Below are 21,279 nucleotides of genomic sequence, written 5' to 3'. Positions count from 1 at the left end.
GGCTTTTGACAAGCATGTCGTCCACGTAGACCTCCATAGTTTTGCCAATTTTATTGGCGAACATTCGGTTCACCAACCTTTGATACGTTGCTCCCGCGTTTTTTAGGCCAAAGGGCATGACCTTGTAACAGTAAAGTCCGCGGTTCGTATCAAAGGTGGTCTTGATCTGATCCGGCTCGTGCATGCGGATCTGTATGTAGCCTGAGTAGGCATCCATGAAGCTCAGTAACTCGTGGCCCGCCGTGGCATCCACGAGTTACTCGATCCTCGGGAGAGGGAAGCTGTCTTTCGGGCAGGCCTTGTTGAGATCTTTGTAATCGATACAGATCCGCCACTTCCCATTCAGCTTCTTGACCATTACCACATTGGACACCCACTTGGGTGGTTCCGCCTCCCTAATGAAGTTGGCGGCGAGAAATTTGTCAACTTCTTCACTAATGGCTTGGTACCTCTCTCTGCTGAACGCCCGTCGCGGTTGTACGCGCTCGGTCACCCTCTTGTCGTCATTGAGGCGGTGGACAATTATCCCGGGGTCGATCCCTGGCATGTCTGCGTGCGTCCACGCGAAGACGTCCTTGAACTCGCAGAGGAAGGCTGCGAGCTGGGTTCGGGTTTCGGACGGGAGTTGGGCGCCTATCCTGACTACTTGGTCAAGCTTGGCATCGTCCAACATGACGGGAACGAGGTCGTCCGGTGTCTCCACCTTCCGAAGCTCGACATCGTCCCTCTAGTCCAGTTCTCCGAAGGTGTCTCCTTCCTCTATCATGCATGGGAGCTTGTCCCTGAGCTGGAAGATGGTGTTCACCATCTTTCCCTTTCCTTTCCCATCCATGCCTTGGATGTAGCACATCCTTGCCATTGACTGGTCTCCCAACATTATGGCAATCCCCTTCTCGGTCGGGAACTTCATCATCAGATGATAGGTGGACGTTATGGCCTTCAACCGATTGAGAGTTGGGCGGCCGATGATGATATTGTATGCCGAGGGCTGGTCCACAACCAGGAACGACACGATGTGGGTGACCTCGATCCCCCCCGGTGTCCCGAAGGTGACCGAGAGGTCGATGGTGCCTTTCATCAAGAACCTTTTCCCCGGAGAAGCAGAAGAGTGGGGTCGAGATCGGGGTCCGTCTCATCCCGGATAGTTTCATCTTGTCCAGCGCCGACTTGAAGATTATGTCGGCGGAGCTGCCGTTGTCGATTAAGATTCTTCGGACGAGGTTGCTGGCGACCGGGGCCGAGACGACTATCGCGTCATTGTACGGGTGGAGAACTCGCACCGCCTCTTCGCTGGTGAAGAACATGGACTCGAATGGGACCGGAGGAGGAGCCTCGTACGTGTGGTTGATGTAGTGCGCTATTTTCCCTTGGGAAACTTCTCGCACGTACTTCTTCCTTTGCGTGCTCGAGTCTCCGAACTCCGGGCCGCCCATGATCGAGCCCACGACGTGCAGCTGTGAGCTCTCCGGTTCTTCGATTGCTGCTCGGTCCGTAACGGTCACCGTCGCTGGACCTTTCCTCTCTTGCCGCGGGCGCTCTCCATGCGCCGCGGCCGTCCCGATCGTTATAAGGACGTATTCTTTCAACTTCCCATCTTGAATTACGGCCTCGATCTGACGCTTGAGTCGGTAACACTCGGACGTCAGATGCCCATGGTCTTGGTGGTATTCACAGAACTTGCTTCGATCCCGCTTCGCGGGATCCTTTATGAGTGGAGCGGGGCTTCCTAGCTTGTCGCGGTGCAGAGCTAAGATCCGCTCTTGCGGAATGTTCAGGGGGGTGAATGTCGAGAACTTTCAGAAACTATCGACATGTGATGGTCTCGGCCTGGGGAGGGAGCGACCGTTAGGGCCTGGCCTCCCTTGTTCCTCCTCTTTCGAGGGTCGGGGTGATCCCCCTCGTGGCCGTCGCGACGGCGACCATTCTGCCCCCCTGATTTTCGGCCATCTCGGCCGTCGAGGTAGTCCTCGATCCCCATGTAGGTGCGGGCTCTTGACATTAGCTCCGCCATATCCCGCGGGACCTTTCCGACAATAGACTTGAGGAAGTCGCTCGTGCGAGCCCCCTCGGTGATTGCCATGATGGCGTCCTTGTCGTCGAACCCTTCGACCTTGTGAGACTCCTCGGTGAAGCGCGCGAGGTATTGTCTCAAAGTCTCATCTCTCCCCTGCCGGATAGACAGGAGGTAGGTCTTCGACTTCTTTTACGCCACGAGAGTGGCGAAACGAGCAAGGAACTAGGCCTCTCGCAAGGCCCGGAAGGACGAGATGCTCCCTGGTCTCAAACTTCGGAACCATTCAAATCCCGACCCCATAAGGGTCAGGCTGAAGGCTTGACACAGGGTGGCGTCCGTCTGTCCCTACATCGTCATCCACATCTCGTAGTGCTGTATATGGAAGTTCGGGTCCGTCCGTCGGTCATAGGGAGGGATGGACGGCAGCTTGAAATTCCCCACGCAAGGCTGCGCGAGGATTTGAGCGGTGAAGGGAGAGTATGACTCCTCGATCCCTCCACAGGGCCTTTGCCTCCCCGATTCCCTCATCTCGATGATTTGATTATGGAGGCTTTGAATCATTATCACCATGTCCAACCCGTTAGCAGGGCTGACCGTCGGGACCGCGGGAGTCGCCTGTTGGCGCTCGTTGGATGCTTGGTCACCGGCGTTGGCCTGAGGTTGGACAAGAGTTGTGGCGGGGAGTGCGTCCCTCCGGGAGTTGAGCCTTTGGCAGAGATGCTCCCCTCGGGAGTTTCTCTACGCCGTCAGCCGCTCCCTAAGGTCCGCACTCGGCGCTTGGCGGGGCGAGGTCACCCTTGACCGGATTGTCCAGCGAGCGCTTCGGCTATCGGCCCCATAGTCCCCTAGGGTCGCTCTCTCCCCGGCGAGGGTCCGTGTCCGGCCGCCTCTTGAAACCGAAGGGGCGAGTCCCCGGGAGTGTGACCGTGCCTACTGTCGTGTCAGATGCGACGGTCCGGCCAGAGCGTCATTCGACCTCTCGGGCCGCGAATGGGCGAGGCTAGGAGTTGCCTCGTCGGTCCTCGACTCTCCCACATAGTCGGGGTCGGAGTCATCTCGAGCGGACCTATCCTCGACGTCGTAGCCGAGAAGGTTGGCGATGAGCGTGATGTCGACGCCGTGGCGGTCTACGAGCTCTGCGAGCCTCCGAGCCGTGTCCTCTCGGAGTGCGGCTTTGGGGTCGTTCACCGGGTCTTGGGGCTGGCTCTCGTTATCACGAGGTTGCCCTCCAAGACGGTGCGCGAGGCTTCGGAGACCATATCTCTAGCTCGTCGCTCGGGTGGCCACGGAGGCGGCGGGAACCTGACTCATCTCTCGAGAGTCGTAGATGCAGAAAGATAAGGGATTGGAAGGGAGAGCGTCGCCAAGGTTGGGAGGCCCCTCCTTCTAGGGCCAAAATGTTGTCGCTCGTTTTCGGACAACTATTTCGGAGCCCCAAACGGTTCGGCCCAAGGCCGGACCAAGTGGTCGCATTCGGGCTCGAGCGTGTCGGACTTGGTATCCCAAGCCGTCCCTTAGCTATGGACAGTGTATGCCTCGTCTCAATACCTGAAAAGGAGGAAGATAATGTGAACTACAAAGGGGAAACAGAGGGGGTACCTCTGTTTACCTCTCCGACGCTCAACATTAGTAGGATTGAGGTGGGTAAAAGAGATTAGGTGTTAAGAGGGCCGAAACTGGAGGGAAACGAGCGAGTTACGAGTTCGACAGCGTTTTAGTACTCAAAATCGGATTACCTGACTCGAGGTGTCGGGCCTCATATTTATAGGCGACCTAGGGACGTTTCGGGGGGGTCCATAGGCCGAGAGCCGGTCCTGAGACGGCCATTGGCCGAGCACCGGCCCTGAGCCGGCCGTGTGACTTCCCAGGCACGGCCAATGGCCGAGAGCCGGTCCTGAGCCGGCCATTGGCCGAGCGCCGGCCCTGAGCCGGCCGAGCGACGTCCCAGGCTCGGCCAATGGCCGAGAGCCGGTCCTGAGCCGGCCATTGGCCGAGCGCCGGCCCTGAGCTAGCCGAGCGACGTCCCAGGCTCGGCCAATGGCCGAGAGCCGGTCCTGAGACGGCCATTGGCCAAGCGCCGGCCCTGAGCAGGCCGAGCGACGTCCCAGGCTCGGCCAATGGCCGAGAGCCGGTCTTGGACCGGTCATTGGCCGAGCTTCATCCCTGAGCCGGCTGAGTGACGTCCCAGGCTCGGCCAATGGCCGACAGCCGACCGGCCATTGGCCGAGCGCCGGCCCTGAGTCGGCCGAGCGTCTTCCCAGGCCCGGCCAATGGCCGAGAGCTGGTCCTGGGCCGGCCATTGGCCGAGCGCCGGCCCTTAGTCGGCCGAGCGTCGTCCCAGGCCCGGCCAATGGCCGAGAGCCGGTCCTGGGTCGGCCATTGGCCAAGCGCCGGCCCTGGGCCGGCCGAGTGTCCTCCCAGGCCCGGCCAATGGCTTGAGGACTAGTCCTGGGCTGGCCATTGGCCGAACGACGGCCCTGGGCTGGCCGTGCACCGAGGGGAGTCCTAGGACGGCCGCTATCGCAGCCGTCGTCGCTTCACCGGGCCGGGACGGGTCGGTAACAATCCACCAATGTAAATCTGTTCTTATTCACCTTGACTCCATTTTACTTTGAACTCAATCACAAAGAAAAACAGGCATTCGAAAAGACATGTAATCGATTTCCCATATTTCTTTGATTACTCCATAATATATCATATCATAGTAGATGGGCTTTTTGTCTTTCACACTTGATATCTGCATAGTCTTCGCCACCAAGCTCACTCCACTATTATCCGTGACTTTTACACTATCTCGTGCCTCTATACAAAATCGAACACCATTAATGATGAAGCCATAGTGTTTTATAACTTTAGTACTCGGTATTTTTGACAAACTACGCAACGTCTCTAGAACATTGTCCTCGTTCAAGATCCACTCTTGTAACCATCTAGGAAATTGGCGAACATGCTCGTCTTGTATCCATTTTGGCGTTTTGTTTTTTGATGCATGTTGAAGAAAGTTCATATGTTCTCCGCATTCATTGAGGATAAAGTTAAAAACAAGAATACATAAAAAAAATATATGAGAATATATTATTCGACAACTTACTCGATAAAAGGCTGAATAACATGAGAGTTCTCTAAGATCGTCTGATGTGCTTGCAACAGTTGCACATACGAAACCGTTTCAACTACTCCGTTGTTGATACCTTTACTGGTAGAAAAATCTCGATCATCATAACTACGAAGTCCGACAGCCTTCATATCGTGCAAGTATTCATAACAACATTCAAGGGATTCCTCTGCCATATATCCTTCAATGAAACATCATTTTGGTCGATTTCGTACGTATCCTTTTAAGACTTTCATGAACCTCTCAAATGGATACATCCAACGGAGATAAATGGGCCCACCTAATTCTAATTCTCTCACCAAGTGCATTGTAAGATGAAGCATTACATCAAAGAACGATGGCGAAAAATGTTGCTCCAATTTACACAATGTATTCACAATGTCTGTTTGAAGTAATTCCAGTATCGACGTATCAACCACCTTAGAGAAAAGAATGTTTTGAAAAATGCACAAATTTGTATAAGAGTGTTCCTCAATCCGTCTGGCAGAATCGATTCAATGGCCACAGGCAAAAGTTGTTGCATCAAAACATGACAATCATGAGACTTAAGTCCAAACAACTTCAATTCATCCATAGAAACATAATTACGAATGTTTGTTGCATAGCCATCGGGCACCGTAATATCAGCCAATGTTTGGCACAACTTTTTCATCTCAATTCTCGTTAGGGTAAAAGAACACGGTGGCAAATATGTTCGAATGCCTTTTTTCCTTTGGAGCCAATTCAGTTCTTATTCCCATATGCACCAAGTCATGCCGTGATGAAATACCATCTTTAGTTTTTCCAGGGACGTTCAGAAGTGTACCAATAATGCCGTCACAAACATTATTCTCAATATGCATCACATCTAGATTATGACGTAGAAATAGATGTTTCCAATATTCTAATTCAAAGAAAATTGATTTCTTCTTCCAGCATCCCTTTTCGTATACTACTTTCGGTCCTCTTGTCCTCTTATTCGTGTGTTTTGGATTTTTCTTTACAATCTTCTTCTTCACAATCATTCCAAAACGCTTGAACTTCATCTGTGACACTATATCAAACGTCTCAACCCCAGTTAATGGTTTACGAATTACTCGAAACCCCTTCTTACCGTTGAATGTATCTTTACAGGTACGAAATCGATGCTTTAATGGTAAAATGCATCAATGATTCATGTAAACAATCTTTTTCCCATGTTTCAAGTGTATGCCATTAGTATCTTTCCCGCAAATCGGACATCCACTATAACCTTTCACCGAGCACCTAGATAAATTACCATAAGCCGGGAAATCATTTATAGTCCACAAGAGGACAGCTCGAAGGGTGAATGTCTCTTTACGACATGCATCAAAAGCTTGAACTCCAGTTTCCCACAACAACTTGAGTTCATCTATTAAGGGAGCTAAATACATGTCAATGTCATTACCAGGTTGTTTAGGACCCGAAATTAATAACGACATTAACATGAATTTGCTTCGGTTGTGCACATAGTGACGCCAAGATTCGTACACGTGGCACATTCATAAAGATGCCATGTCAATCTTTAACGCAAAAAAAAAAGTAAAGCGACGCTCTAATGTGCAAGTGACATTATATGGGCGACTTAGAAGTCCATTTTTGTACTAGTGCACCATGTACTTTTACTCTAACGATAGTGGGAAAAAAAGAAGTTCTGCCAAACATTCTATGATGTTAAGGTGTCCGAGGGATATGAAGCAAACATCTGAAGTTATGTTTCTTTGGAAGAATTGAAGTATTTGGGCTTAAGTCTCATGATTATCATGTTTTGATGCAACAACTTTTGCCCGTGGCCATTAAGTCGATACTTTCAGACTCTTTGCTTTTCTTAACATTCTTTGTTATAAGGTTGTTGATACATCGATACTAAAAGTGTTTCAATTGACATCGTGACCACGTTGTGTTAATTGGAGCAATATTTTTCGTCATCATTCTTCAACATAGTACTTCATCTTAAAGTGCATTTTGTTGTCGCTCGTTTTCGGACAATGATTCAGGAGCCCTAAACGGTTCGACCCAAGGCCGGACCAAGTGGTCGCGTTCGGGCTCGAGCGTGTCGGACTCGGTATCCTGAGTCTTCCCTTAGTGTGGTTGGTGTTCGCTTCGTCCGCCGTTCGTCCTGCAAGAGAAGTTAACGATGAACTACAAAGGGGAAACAGAGGGGTTGCCTCTGTTTACCTCTCCGACGCTCAACATTAGTAGGGTTGAGGTAGATTGTAGTGAGTTAGGTGTTTAGGGGCCGAGACTTGAGAGAAACGAGCGAGGTACGAGTTCGACAGTGTTTCAGTACTCAAGAACGGATTACCTGGACCAAGGGAGGGGCCCCTGTATTTATAGCCGTGGTTTGAGGCCCCCTTTGGCCGAGTAGAGCATGAGAGGAGCGAGCGGAGGTTGAGCCCGGGAGGGCGAGCGGAAGTTGAGCTCGGGAGGGCGAGTGGAGGCGGAGCCCGGGCGGCCGAGTGGAGGCCGAGCCTGGGCGGCCGAGTGGAGGCCGGAGGTCGAGCCCGGACGGCCGAATGGAGGTCGACCCCGGGAGGCTGAGTGGAGGCCGAGCCCTGGTGGACCGGTCTTTAGCCTCTCGGCCATGGCCCGGCCGTTGGCCGGGGGGGGGGGGGGGGGGGTTTCTTCGGGCCCCCGCGGGTGCTGTTGACCCGGAACGGGCCGACAACATTAGCCCCCCGAGTTTGTCATCGGACGAAGCCGGTGTGACAAACTCAATCGTATTCCTGCGACCTTCCCGAATCATCGACGCGCCATCCTTTGGATAGGTATGGGCCTACGGCTTCTTTCTCCCCTCTTTTTTTATTATTATATTTTGTTACTTCTCTTTCTGTTTTGTTCCACGTGTCGATGGGGTCCCCTAGCCAACCGTCAGTGAGTGGGTCCCCTGAAAACGACTTCTCCATCTACTTCCATGATTCACACGAAAATTTGGACTCCTTTTGGAACCAATTCCGCCTGTCGCCCCCTAATTCGCAAGCTCCTCCAACAGCAGGGTTGGGTTTTTCCGGGGGTTTGGCGACCAACATCACCGGCGACGATCTTGGACTGATGGAGGCATGGCTATCGAGCGAGGACGGCCAAGTTGCCCCGGTCGGGATGGCAAAGCCAGCCAAAAGGCGTCCTCGGCCGCGGGAGTCCGGCGTTGGGCGAGGTGCGTCGGGGGGTGGTCCCCAGCGAACACGGCGCACCGCCCGGGGGGATTTCGCCCGAGGGGGAGGCCCCGGGCCTTGGAGAACCAGCGCTGGGTGAGGGGCCGTCGGCCGAGGCGGGCCCCGGGCCAGCCGGCCTTGTCTGCGCCATCTCCGGGCGAGGCGGCCTCGACCACGCGAGCCCCGGGCAGGACGACCTCGACAGCGCGAGTCCCAGGTGAGGGTCCCTCGGCCGGCCGGGCTCCGGGCGAGATCTCTTCGACCACGCGGGCCCCGGGCGAGACTCCTTCGGGGACGCGAACGCCGGGCGAGACCTCCTCGACCAGGCGAGCACCGGGCGAGATCCCTTCGACCGGACGAGCTCCGGGCGAGACCTCCCCTACCAGACGAGCCCCGGGCGAGGCTTCCTCGGGGACGCGAGCACCGGGCGAGACGCCCTCGGCGAAGCGGGCTGCGGCCGAGGCGGCCCGGGCGAGGGGAACTCCGGGCGGGACGACCTGGCCGAGACGGCCTCCGGCCTAGGCGGTCTTGACGAGGCTGGCCTATGCAGCACGCGCGCAGGAGGCGCCGACCGCCCATGAGAGAGAAGAGGCGCCCAGCAAACCCTAGGGCTGGGCGCGGGCGAGGGTGCCCTAGGGCCCGGCCCACGTGGAGGGGGCCACGAGCCCAGGCCGTGCATGCGCGGGGAGCTGCTCCCGGCCGAATGGGCTGCGAGCGCGGCCGAGGCCCAGCCCAACCTGAGCGAGCCTGGACGTGGAGGGGGCCTTCTGGCCGATCTGTGCGCACGCGACGTGGGTGACGGGCCCGGCCCAACGGAGAGCGTTTGCGAGGAGCGGGCTTTGGTCGAGTGGTGCGCGCGCGCGGCGGGAGTTGTGCCCAACCTAGGCGAGCCGGTTCGCGAGGGGAGTTCTTTGGTTGGCCCAGATGCGCATGAGGCCGGCCTCTCGGCCACCGTGGAGCGTGACGTGGTCCGTCAGCCGAGGCTAGAGAGCGGCCCCCGGGGAGGGGGCCAAGGTACGCTTGTTCACTCTTGTCCTTTGGCAACCGAGACGCTTAGTGCGACCGCTCTTGAGGAGAGCCGGGATTTATCTTTTCCCGTTGGTGAATCGGCAATCCTTGGTCTCGACATCCCGAGTTCTCTCTCCATCGCTAGTTTCGGGAACCTGAGGAAGTAATATGACATTCCGCCGTCCGTCTCACTTTTGCGGCCCATGCCCGGGGATCTCCCTATTTGCCCGCGGAAAGGATACGCCGCCATCCATGAGGAGAGCCTTCGCGGTGGCCTAAGACTACCTTTTCCACCAGTGATCCAGGACCTCCTGGTTCGGTTAGGCGTGCACGCGTCTCACTTTTGCGGCCCATGCCCGGGGATCTCCCTACTTGCCCGCGGAAAGGATACGCCGCCATCCATGAGGAGAGCCTTCGCGGTGGCCTAAGACTACCTTTTCCACCAGTGATCCAGGACCTCCTGGTTCGGTTAGGCGTGCACGCGTCTCAGATGTCTCCGTCTTTCTATCGTTTGGTGGCAGCTTGTCACATGATGTTTTACAAGGCGAAGAAAAGAGCTATCACTGCTGACGATGTTCGAAATCTCGTGTCCGTTCACAACTTCCCGGTGAAACCGGGCCTTTACAAGGTCCTTCACCGCGAGCGTTTCACCGTACTCACCCGGGTGACCCAAAAGTATCGGTACCCCTGGGTGTGGGTGTCGGAGTCCACCTTCGGGGTGGCCCCCCTTGTCTTCGGGCCAGTGGCCGACTTTCCGGCTGACTACGCCATTCGCGATTCTGAGCTCACGCGCGTTATAGCGGCGGTGCCAGATTCCAGGCGGCACGAGACGCTCTTTGAATCCCGGGACCTGATGGCGACCACTTGGTGGTTTGCGGCGAGCAAGGAGGGGTACCAACGTTCTTCCCTTGACGGCGGGGCGCCACCGGATCTTGGGTCCGAGGCGGGGAACTCCTCTGCCTCTATGCTTGCCGCCGGGAGTACCGAACATTCTCACGTCTTAGTGTTACTTATGTTTTTACTGCATCTTGCGATCTTGCCCTAACCGCTTCATGTTTCTTGTTACGTTCTGATCGACTGACGTTCTTTCTCCTTTTCAGATACCATGGCCCGACGACACCGGCCGCGCACACAAGTGCCGAGAGAGGCACCTACCGTCGAAGCTATGACCGCGGCTCGTCCCCGGGCTGAGGCTCGCCACGGGGGGTCGCCACCGCGGGCGAGGAACGGGGCGATCTCTTCCAAGAAGCAACCGTCGTCGTCGACCTCCTTCGGATCACCCTCCAGCCACAAGCGCGTCCACACATTGGTGGTGCCGGACAACATGGATTCGATGCTCCTAGCGGAGGCGGCAGAGTTGAGGGACCAATGCTCACGAGGGATCCTTGAAACCTCCCTGCGGGACTTTAAGGGTCTGATGACGACGAGCGACCTCGAGCATTCCCAGAATGGGATCAGAGACGCCCGAAAGGTATGATCCGTCCGCTCGTCTCATGTGTAACCATCGTGCTTACTCCGATTATGCGTATATCACTTGTTCCCATAGATGCTCGCACGCCAAGAGCGAAGCGACCGCATTCTCCGGGACCTGCTGCGGCGCATGCAAATCATGGAGAAGGATAAGGAGTATACAGCGGCCGCCCATGCCGCCGCTCTAGGAGCAGATCGACTTTGGCTCAGAATAGCCAATTTTATTTTATCTTCCGCGCACTTGTTTTGCGCTCACTTTATGCTTTCTTTTGGATATCTGTTGTGCTTTTTTGACATTTGTCGCACTCTCGTACATTACTCGACATTGTTTGCTTTGGCTAAAGGTTTTCGTATTGATTATGCGTCTTATTTTCTTGACTCGCGATGTTTAGCGTAGTCGATTTGCGCAACCTGTTTAGTGCGTGTCTTACGAACCTGGTTTACTACGTCTAGCGTAATCGGCTTGCACGGCTTACTGCCACACTTGGCGGCGAAGTTTTCCGCGGACGCTGGCTAGACCAGTTTCGTCCGGCGGGTGCGACCCTCTGCCATCCATTCGTGACTCGCTGCCTATCGGCGGGTGCGAGCTGGGTGGCTGTCGCGCCCATCTTCCGACGAGCATGCTACCTATGGGTGTGCGCGGTATGCATCGGGACGGCTGAGCTTACGAGTAAACTTCACTGATCTTATAGGTCTGAGACAAGACGAAGCCATTTAGGAATGTTATGGGGGTTGTTTTGGTTGGGGGATGAGATGACGAAGGGTCTCGTCGGAGAGCGATCGGAGAAGGTTCGCGTAGGGTAGAGGAATCTTGATCGGGTCGCGGATGAGGTGTTGATTCTGCGCCACCACACTCTTCGTTGCCATACTATTAATTATATATTGAACAAGCGGACCGAAGACATCTAGGCCAACTATATATAGGTATTGTATATGTGTTTCTGAAGTTAATGGACTGTGTTTAAGCTTGATCAAGGAGTTATTGAAAATTCAAGGAAGTTTTCCTTACAATGAGCGTGTACTTATTTTTCACTACTGTCTAAGATGAAAACTGTTTATAAACACACTATATAAGTTCTTGAAGAACGGAGAAAAGTGATTTCTTTTTCTGTATATATCTTCTCAGCTGATTAGATACTTATGTGTCGGATAATTAAGCACCATATAGCATACGTTGATCCACGTGAGAATTTGCGTCATAATTGGCGTGTTGAAACTTTCGTTTACAAGTACATTAAGAAATTAAAATAACGAATTGATGATGCTGTTTAGTTAGATAAAAATGTAGCAAAATTGATGGTGATATGACTCGCTACACATGTAAATCATCATCGTCGATCAACACGTAAGTATGAGAGAATTATGATTGATAAGGTATATAACATAAGAGAGATAATAAACAATTTACCAGATTAATGCATTCTGGTAAAAGCAGTCACAGAATTGGTCGAGTAAGTACAAAATAGTCTTGGTTGAATGATCCGCCCTTCAGAGCCATCTACTTCAGACTACCTAAGAATTTCGACTCAAGTTCCACCTGAATCTGAGCCTCTCGTATTCACTCAACTCACTTCCCAAATGTTTGATAGACGTTCATAATGATACGCGTTCTTACAATACCACGAGCATAAACCCTAATCTATCACTCGTACGAAACAACAGCAAAGAGAGCAAGACAGAATCAAGTAACAGGAAACAGATCCGGTGGAGATAAATCGGCTATCAAACATTAAATTAGACTGGTGCAAAATATCCACATAATCAAATCAGTTGCAATATGACAAACAACACATCTCTTTCCAAGATGCTAGGAACATGATGTAGAAGATGTTGAAAACAGTTTTACCAAACTAAAAAAAAAATAACCAATCAATATCACAACAAATTCACCATTTGAAATTTTATAAAAACACATGGCATCATCTTAATTAGTCATCCAGTGCTCGCATTCATAGTCATAGAGTGAATAAGCAATAAGCCACAAGGCCTGACAGTAATATGTGTTTTCCCAAGTACAAGTGCAAGAAAAAATATACTTGTTAAAATAAATGACAAAGTTATTGTCTTTTCTCTGTATGCCTCAACAAAATCAACGGTAGAATTAAACGTCCAAGGGGAGATGTAGCATGCAAAAATAAATTGCAAATGACTAAGAACCCAAATCAGCACACAAAATGAACCAATTAGCAGTCTATATGTAATAGCAATGTCGACGTAGACTAAAATATTACGGAGCCAAAACAAAAGTTGTTCATAAAGACGATAAAACTAACAGAAACATACCAATGAAAAGATCTCCAACACTCAAGCACCCTTCTTCGTAACCTAGTCTTCTTGAATGGGTGCTACATTGTCTTGTGAATTAGATGCACCTATAGAGTTGTCGCTAATTCATATCAACTTTAGTACATATTCAATCTCCACTTTCCTGTTTTAAACAATTTTGATCACTTTGTCCAGGAAGTTCAACTGTCCGCAAAGTGTATTGACGATGAAGGCCCCCAACTGAGCATACATAGGAGTTACAACAGGAGCATCAAAGGTCGTGTAAGGGAAGTGGTAGCTCGTTGGGACACGAAAGCAAGATCTTAGAGGATCTAGACTCCTATTCTTTCAGAACATTAGGATGTTGTTTCACAAGCATACCACGAATCAAGGAAGGGTAGGCAATTGGCAGCTTCACAACTTCAGATCCAACATGATTAACAAGATTAATGAAATTGTGGCTAAACCCTAGGGCTCGGCTTTGTAGCTTCGGAAAAAAATAAGTATGTTTTACCTACATTTGTTTCCATTGAATTGATCAACCATGTAATAATTATGGAGTTTTCTACTTCCAATCTTTCAGATTCTATACCATTTTTGTTTTTCAATGGAGCTGGAGAGATAGAGATAGCCGGACCTCCCTCGACCGCAAATAAACAACTTCATACACGAAGATGATAGTAAAAACTTATTTCCATTCCACTTGTGAGAAGTGGGATATCTTTTGGAAGGATTCGGTATTTAGAGTGATTGAGGATGAACAAGACGAACTCATTGAATCAATACTAGAGGTTCCATGGCTTGATTCAACCATGACTCACACACCATAAAAGATGTTGCGATATTTTTGTACCCACGATGACTAAGTATAATTAATAATTATATCAAATAGAACAAATTGAACTCAAAAGAGGGACGAGAAAGGCTGTCACAAATTTTTTACAAGAAAATAAACAAAAAAATTAAAAGATGGTTTTACGGTTATGTGAAGATAAGGATCATGGTTTCACTAGTCTATTCAATGGTTTGGATTCTCGTATGTTCTGCATAACTTAAACACTCAAACTTTTCTAGTCACGTTCACAAAGATATCGCTAAATCTCTCTCGAGCATCTAGCAACCTAAACCTATGCCAGAATTTTATTTCTCCATCTCAACTCCTAGAAACAAGGCAAGCACTGAACACAAGAACGTATAAATGACTATGTAATAATCTAGCTATCTCTAGCCTTGGAATGAATCATGGTAATTCAATTCACGCTTACTAATAAGCTAATCTTTCTCAAGAATCAAGTTGAATTCAAAATCATGAACGAGGAAGCGAATTTCATACAACCATTAAAAGTAGAATTGAATTAAGCATAACAAAACAAAGCAAATAAATAAATCAGTTAAAAGAAAATTGAATCCATAAAGACTAACTACGCCATAACGCTTAAGGGGATTAGTTCATGGCTTAGCGAAGAAGAAGAAGAAGAAGAAGAAGAAGAAGAAGAAGAAGAAGAAGAAGAAGAAGAAGAAAAACTAAAATTCAATGAAAACAAAGTCATAATAATTATCATAAAAACGAGAGTTCAAAAGAATAAGTGAAGAGAATAAAAATTGTGATTGTAGCGTAGACAATGACGAACGGCTCTCCAAAACTTTCTATATCTCCTAAAAGGAGGCTAAGACGTGTTTTTTGAGACTCTAGATTTGATTACATAAATTTGCAGCGGATTTTTGGAGTGATTTGGATCTTTAAAACTTATTCGACAACTCAAAACGATTCAAAATTCTTAATTTCGTGTTTTGCTTGATGGGACCTCATGGTGCACATACAGAGGGTCGCGGGGTGAAGGGCACACTCCGCGAAGCAATGCAGGTGGTTAGCGGCATGCTTAAAGACTTTTAAGAAGTGCGTGGACAGCGCATAACGCATGGAGATGATGAACAAGCTTCGCGCGGCGCGCAGAAGGTAGTGAGCGACGCGATGTGGAGCTTGCGAGAAATTAATTGCACACTCCACGCGGCGCGCTAAGGGGAGTACGCGGCATGCGGAGTCTCAAACTTTTGTCCCTTTGCGTCTTGTGCTCCGTTTTGACTCTCGATTGCTTCGTTTCTCAAAAAATGACTCCAAAAGGCTTATAGAGGCTCTTTTGCTCCTTTGAACTTCCAAATCATTATAAACACACTAAAATCATCAAAAACGCCCGAGAACTTGCTAGATTCAAGATGGAAAATAGGAGTTTAACGCTTACGAAACGCAGCTATCAAATATGCCCAAACTTGAACCGTCGTTTGTCCTCAAGTGACAAACAAAACTAGACAATAAAAATAAACACACCAAAGAAGTCCAATATAAACGAATGGTGATTGCAAAATCAGCAATGTGTCAAGTGTTATTTAAATGCCTCAACTTGCAAAAGTTTCCGAATCCGAGTCAATTATAATATGAAATTAAAAATAATTTGATTGACTACTTGACTTTTGCAACCCTTTCATGATAAAAAAAAACTCTCATGTGTGAAATGTGTCCCGAAATAGAGATATATCAAATCGATAGTAAGTTCACGCCCTCTAATGTCTAATGCTCAAATAATGAATAGAATATTTTATTCGAACACCATAATTCTTTTTTCCGTCCACTCTCTGTTAATGCAAGACACTTACTAAGGAAATCATAGGGTTTTGTTGTCTTGTAACGTTAGGCTAAGGTCAACGGTAGGACAAGGAAGTTTTTTCTCAATTTTTCTTTCTTGATACACAACAATAAATATAAAGACAAACAATTACTGGCATATTGTCTAATGAACTATGAAACATGCAGAGAGTAATAGAAAAACATGTCACAAAATCGAAAGAATTCAGTCAAAAAGTCTATCAAGAGTCACTAAGTTAACGGGGTTCTTTGTGGGATTTCAAACATCATTGGTTTGGGTTTTTCTGACGAAGTACCGAGAAAGGATAATCGTTTGACTTTTTCTGAAAGGGTTCTCAAAGATAGTAGTGTGGGTTGGCTTTTTGGCTCAGACCCATCCAAATAAAGGCATATGTCACTTTTCCTAGGTTTGTGTCAGGTCATTTTGCCTCGAAGAGGGCTAGAGCGGTTCTTAGTAATCATCGTGAGCTAAAATTCATTTAATGATGTGATCGAAACTCCTAAGCAACTATTCGAAAATTGAAACGGGCGTATGTGCATAAACGGAAAAAAAAAATCAACTAAAACCCTGCTACTCAAACCACAGATCAATCATAACTAAACATAACAAATTTTAAAATTGACTGAAACACGGAATTCTTCATAAACATGGTATCATTGGAAACCACGTGGGAAAGCACTTTAACACTTATCACTAAACAACACTCACCAAACAAAATTAAAAAATTTAAATAAAAACAACCTAATCTAACACAAATCCCCCACAAAGTAGTCAACCCCCTCCCCCCAACCTTAATATAACATGGGATAGATAAAACTTACCTTGCGGGGATCGTAGAACTCCCCCACTCATCGCCACCACGCTGAGCGCGGTGGATCTTCTTTTATATGTTGTTTCATCCTCGGACCTCTTTGCATGATCTCAGCCACTGTCCACACCGTGGTTTGAATTGAGACTTCAGATTTCACCCTTATTTCTCGCGCTTTTTGTAGGTATTTTCAGAGGAGACATGGTGGTGGTGGGGGCTGCAGAGGCTTGACTTCGTTTGTCTTGAGGACGTAGACGTCTTATTCCTCCTTTTCGCACTTTCAGGCTTTGTAGATCCCGAACGTCTCTTCCTCGTTCATCATGCGTGTCGTCATATTGCCTTTTTGCACGTCGATAGGAGCATCACATGTGGCTAAAAAGGCCATTCTTAAGAGTATGGGGATGTCACGGTCTTCGTCCATGTCGATGATGTAGAAATCGGCCGGAAAGGTAAATTTTTCAAATTTGACGATAAGGTTTTCCACGAAGTCACGTGGGTGCCTTATGGACCAATCCCGGGAATGGTGGCAGTTGCGATGGCGGTATTTGCCTTCGTCAATCTTCTCTCCACCAAGCATTGGTCGTAGGAGCGTTTCAATTCTTCTAGGAGTGCATGGAATTGGAGTGTGTCTTAGTCAACCGTGCCTCATGCAACGGTGTCGACTAAGGTCTTCATGCATGTGAGGAGCCTATAGTAGAAATTTTGGAGCTCGACCGGTAGAGGGATCCCGTGGTGTGGACACTTTGTCAGCGTATCTATGAATTGCACTCAGGCCTCGTGTAGTGACTCTCAATCCCATTGCCCAAAAATGTGAATCTCGTTTGGTAGGCAGGCCATCTTTTCAAAGGGAAAGAATTTCACGAGAAACTCGTTACAGAGAACATCCCACAAAGTGATGGAGTTGGCGAGTAGCAATTTTAGTCAATTCTTCGCGAGTTGCGGAGGGAGAACAGGAACAAAGTAATGGCGTCCGGGGCGATATTGTGGATTTGGAACATGCTGAAACTCGTTGAAGTTGGAGATGTGCTCATTTGGATATTCATTCAGGCTCTGCAAAATTCATTAGGTTGAATCATGTCGATTATCCCCGTCTTGATTTCGAAGCTTTGGTTCCCTCCTATGGTTGGAGGCCGATCGGTACCCATGAGTCGTGGGTAGCACATAATAAATAAAAGGCTTCACTTCTTTAGCCATGATCAGTTCTCCAGTATCTTGCGTCTTCGCTTTTCAGTTTCTTTTGTAAGTTTTCTCTATCTCAGGATCGATCGGAAGAAGGCTTGATTCACCTTTTTCGCATATACCTTCAAAATATCAAAGGAGAACACGAAAATAGACGAGAAAACAAAATAAAAGAAAGTCCAAATTTAAATTAGTTAATCGAATCACAACTAAAAACTTGTCCCCAACAACGGCGCCAAAAATCTGTTGCGATATTTTCTTACGCAAGTGCACGTTTTTTTCCAAATAATATAGATTTGTAAGTAAAGATGTTGGACCCAGGAGGACTAAGTTTAATTAATAATTAAACAACTAAAATGAATTGAACTCAAGAGATGGACGAGAAAGGTTGTCACAAATTTTGTACAAGAAAATTAACAAAGCAATTAAAAGATGGTTTTACGGTTATGCGAAGATAAGGACCATGGTTTCACTAGTCTATTCAATGATTTGGATTCTTGGAAGTTTTTCACAACTTAAACACTCAAACTTTACTAGTCACATTCACAAATATATCACTAAATCTCTCTCGGTCATCTAGCAACCCAGATCTATGTCGAAATATTATCTCTCGATCTCAACTCCTGAATACAAGGCAAGCATTTAGCACAAAAATGTATATATGACTCTGTAACAACCTAGTTATCTCCAGCATATAAATAAATCACGGTAATTCAATTCACGCACACTAACATCCTAATCTTTCTAAAGAATCAACTTGAATTCAAAATCATGAACAAGGTCACGAATCTCATACATTGAATTAAGCAAAATCAAATAAAATGAATAAATACTTCAATTAAAATCAAATTGAACTCATGACCATATTCTAGACTAGCTACGTCGTAGCCCTTAAGCGGATTAATTCATGGCATAGTGAAGAAGAAGAAGAAGAAGAAGAAGAAGAAGAACTAAAATTCAATGAAAATAAAGCCATAATAATTATCATAAAAACGGGAGTTCAAAGGAATAAGTGAATAGAATAAAAATTGTGATTGTAGCGTAGACGATGACGAACTGCTCTCCAAAACTCTCTATCTCTCTTAAACACATAAATTAAAGAGAAAAAACTAAACTGAAAGTAAAAAGAGGCTAAGATGTGTTTTTTGAGACTCTAGGTTTGATAACATAAGTTTTCAGCTGATTTTTGGATGATAAGGGTCATTAAAACTGATCAGACGGCTCAAAAAGATTAAAAAATCGTTAATTTTCTGATTTGCCCGATGGGACCTGGTAGCGCGCAGACTGAGGGTCACGGCGCGAATGGCACACTCCGCCGCATGATGGAAGTGGTGCGTGGCAGTTTTCGAGACTTTCAAGAAGTGCGCGGACCGCACATAATACTCGGAGAAGATGCATAAGCTTTGCGCGGCACGCAGAGGGTAGTGCATGTGCAGGGTGAGGTGGAGCATGCGAGAAGTGCATGGAACGCGCGTATTGCTTAGAGATTGATTGCACACTCCGCGCGACGCGCGAAGAGGAATGCGCATGCGCGGAGTCTCAGACTTTTGTCCGTTCGCGTCTCGTGCTCCATTTTGAACTGTTTTGTCTCCAGATTGCTGCGTTTGTCTGAAAATGACTCCAAAAAGAGAGGCTCTTTTACTCCTTTAAACCTGCAAATCATCATAACACATTAAAATCATAAATAAAAAAACACCCAAAAACTAATTAGATTAAAGCCGAAAAATAGAAGTAAGAAACGCTCCTATCAAAAAGGTCGGCTCAAATGAATAGAATCTTCATTAATTGTGTTGACCTGTAAAATTAGTACAACAATATCTCACGAAAATACACAGACTTCAAGTACGAGGGCTCCGAGTACAGAGATGATTTAGGCAAGACTTTCTCTTTATACAGACGAATCTAATACAAGAGAGCAGTGTTTTCTAGAGGTTCTAAGTGAAAGAAAGTGAGTAAAAAGTTCCTGCTTAGTTCTGTGCCGCAGCCTCTATTTATACTCGTCTGGTGTGGCCTCGTGGTCTTGTCTCTGACGGTTATTCTGGGGAACGTGGGGTGATCAATCACACGTTCTGGACGGTTTTGGGTAACTGCCTCTTACCTCTGGCTGAGGTGGACGGTTAATACTCTTCGTTTGGTTCCTGAACCGTCAAGGTGTGCGTTTTAGGGTTTGAAACATGTTTTCTTTTCGTTTTGACTAGTCTTTGACCCACGTTCTTCTCTTCTCTCCGAAGTTCTGATCGGTGGGTTTCGTTCTTGACTTATGAACGGTTCGTTCCTTTTCAATGGATGGCCCTTGGGTTTACTTAACCTGAGCTCGGTGCTGGATTCTTCTCGCTACTCGGGAGTCCGACTACCCTGCTCGGTGTCTGACTAATTTATCCTGTAACAGCTGCCCTCCATTTTCTTAGTATTATTAGCAAAAATGGTAAGGAACTATTTCGGTTTAATTGACGACCGTGTTCATCTTTGCTTATTTGCCTCGGGACGATCCGAGTAGAATTCTATATTCTTTTCTTTTTTGCAGGACATCGTACGACGTCGTTTGTCTTTGGCATTGCTGAATCATCGCGTCTTTTCGCTTCGACGGTCAGATGTGCTTGGCTTCTTGGACAAGCTTAATCCTTGTCATTCGTGTGGTCTTTATATAAAGCCTTTTCTCAACTTTTGACTTCATTATGCTTTTTCTTCTAAATTTTACTCTCGGAGCGTTCTCGGCTTGATCTGGCTGTTCAGACTGTGCTCTCAGCTCTCTCGTTTTTTGCTCGGATCTTCCGATCTTCTAACTTGCGGGTAAGGCTTTTTCATCATTAATCCGATACATTCCTTTGTTTTGAAATCTTTATTCGGTGATCAGTATTTTCCTTTACTTCTCGTATTCGCACCCTTCGGACTTTAGGGATCATAGTTTTCGACTTCCTTAGGGACATGGGAGGACTTGCGCGTCCTGACCTGAGTTTTTACTCTCGCATCGTTCGACAATCGGAGCCTGATCCCGATAGTGTTATCTTGTCGGATGGGTCTACGTTTCCTTTCCTCAGGAGTCGTGTTTGGTATCATGTCCCAGAGATCGGATGGGACCGCCCCGTAATGGCTTTTGATGAATCATGCGTGTATCCCAGTCCGGAGTCCGAGGGGGTTGATAACGAGAAAAAGGTTTTTGATTCGTCTTCGCTGTCGTGTAGGGATACCATGGTTTTGGAGATATCGTCTTCGTCCGCTTCTTCGACGGGGAGCGAGTCAGAATCCCGCGACACGACTAACCTTTCCCTTTCGCAAGACCAAGAGGAGGGCTGTTCTCAAGACATTCCGGGTCCGAGCGGGAGGACTTTTGGGGTTGATCTCCCGGAGGAAGAGGATGAGGTATTTGTCTTTGAACAAAAAGAGGGCCAGTTTTCGGCCAAGGTTTGGACTTCTCGGGTTATCGAGAAATATATTCGAGACCTGAGGGAGGAATTTGAGATCGCAGAAGGGATTATCATCTCGGCACCTTTGGAACATGAGAGGGCCGATCAGCCTCCTGCCGAGAAGATAGCGTTCAATAAGGCTATTTTGAACGTGATCGGAGGGTTACCGATGCACCCTCTTATTTCCCAGTTCGTATCTGACTTGGGTTGTTCTCCTACCCA

Source organism: Urtica dioica, chromosome 3, assembly GCF_054948205.1.
Source record: "Urtica dioica subsp. dioica isolate 48M chromosome 3, U.dioica_male_clone48M_v1_H2, whole genome shotgun sequence".
Taxonomy (NCBI): domain Eukaryota; kingdom Viridiplantae; phylum Streptophyta; class Magnoliopsida; order Rosales; family Urticaceae; genus Urtica; species Urtica dioica.
This window is presented reverse-complemented; position numbering follows the sequence as displayed.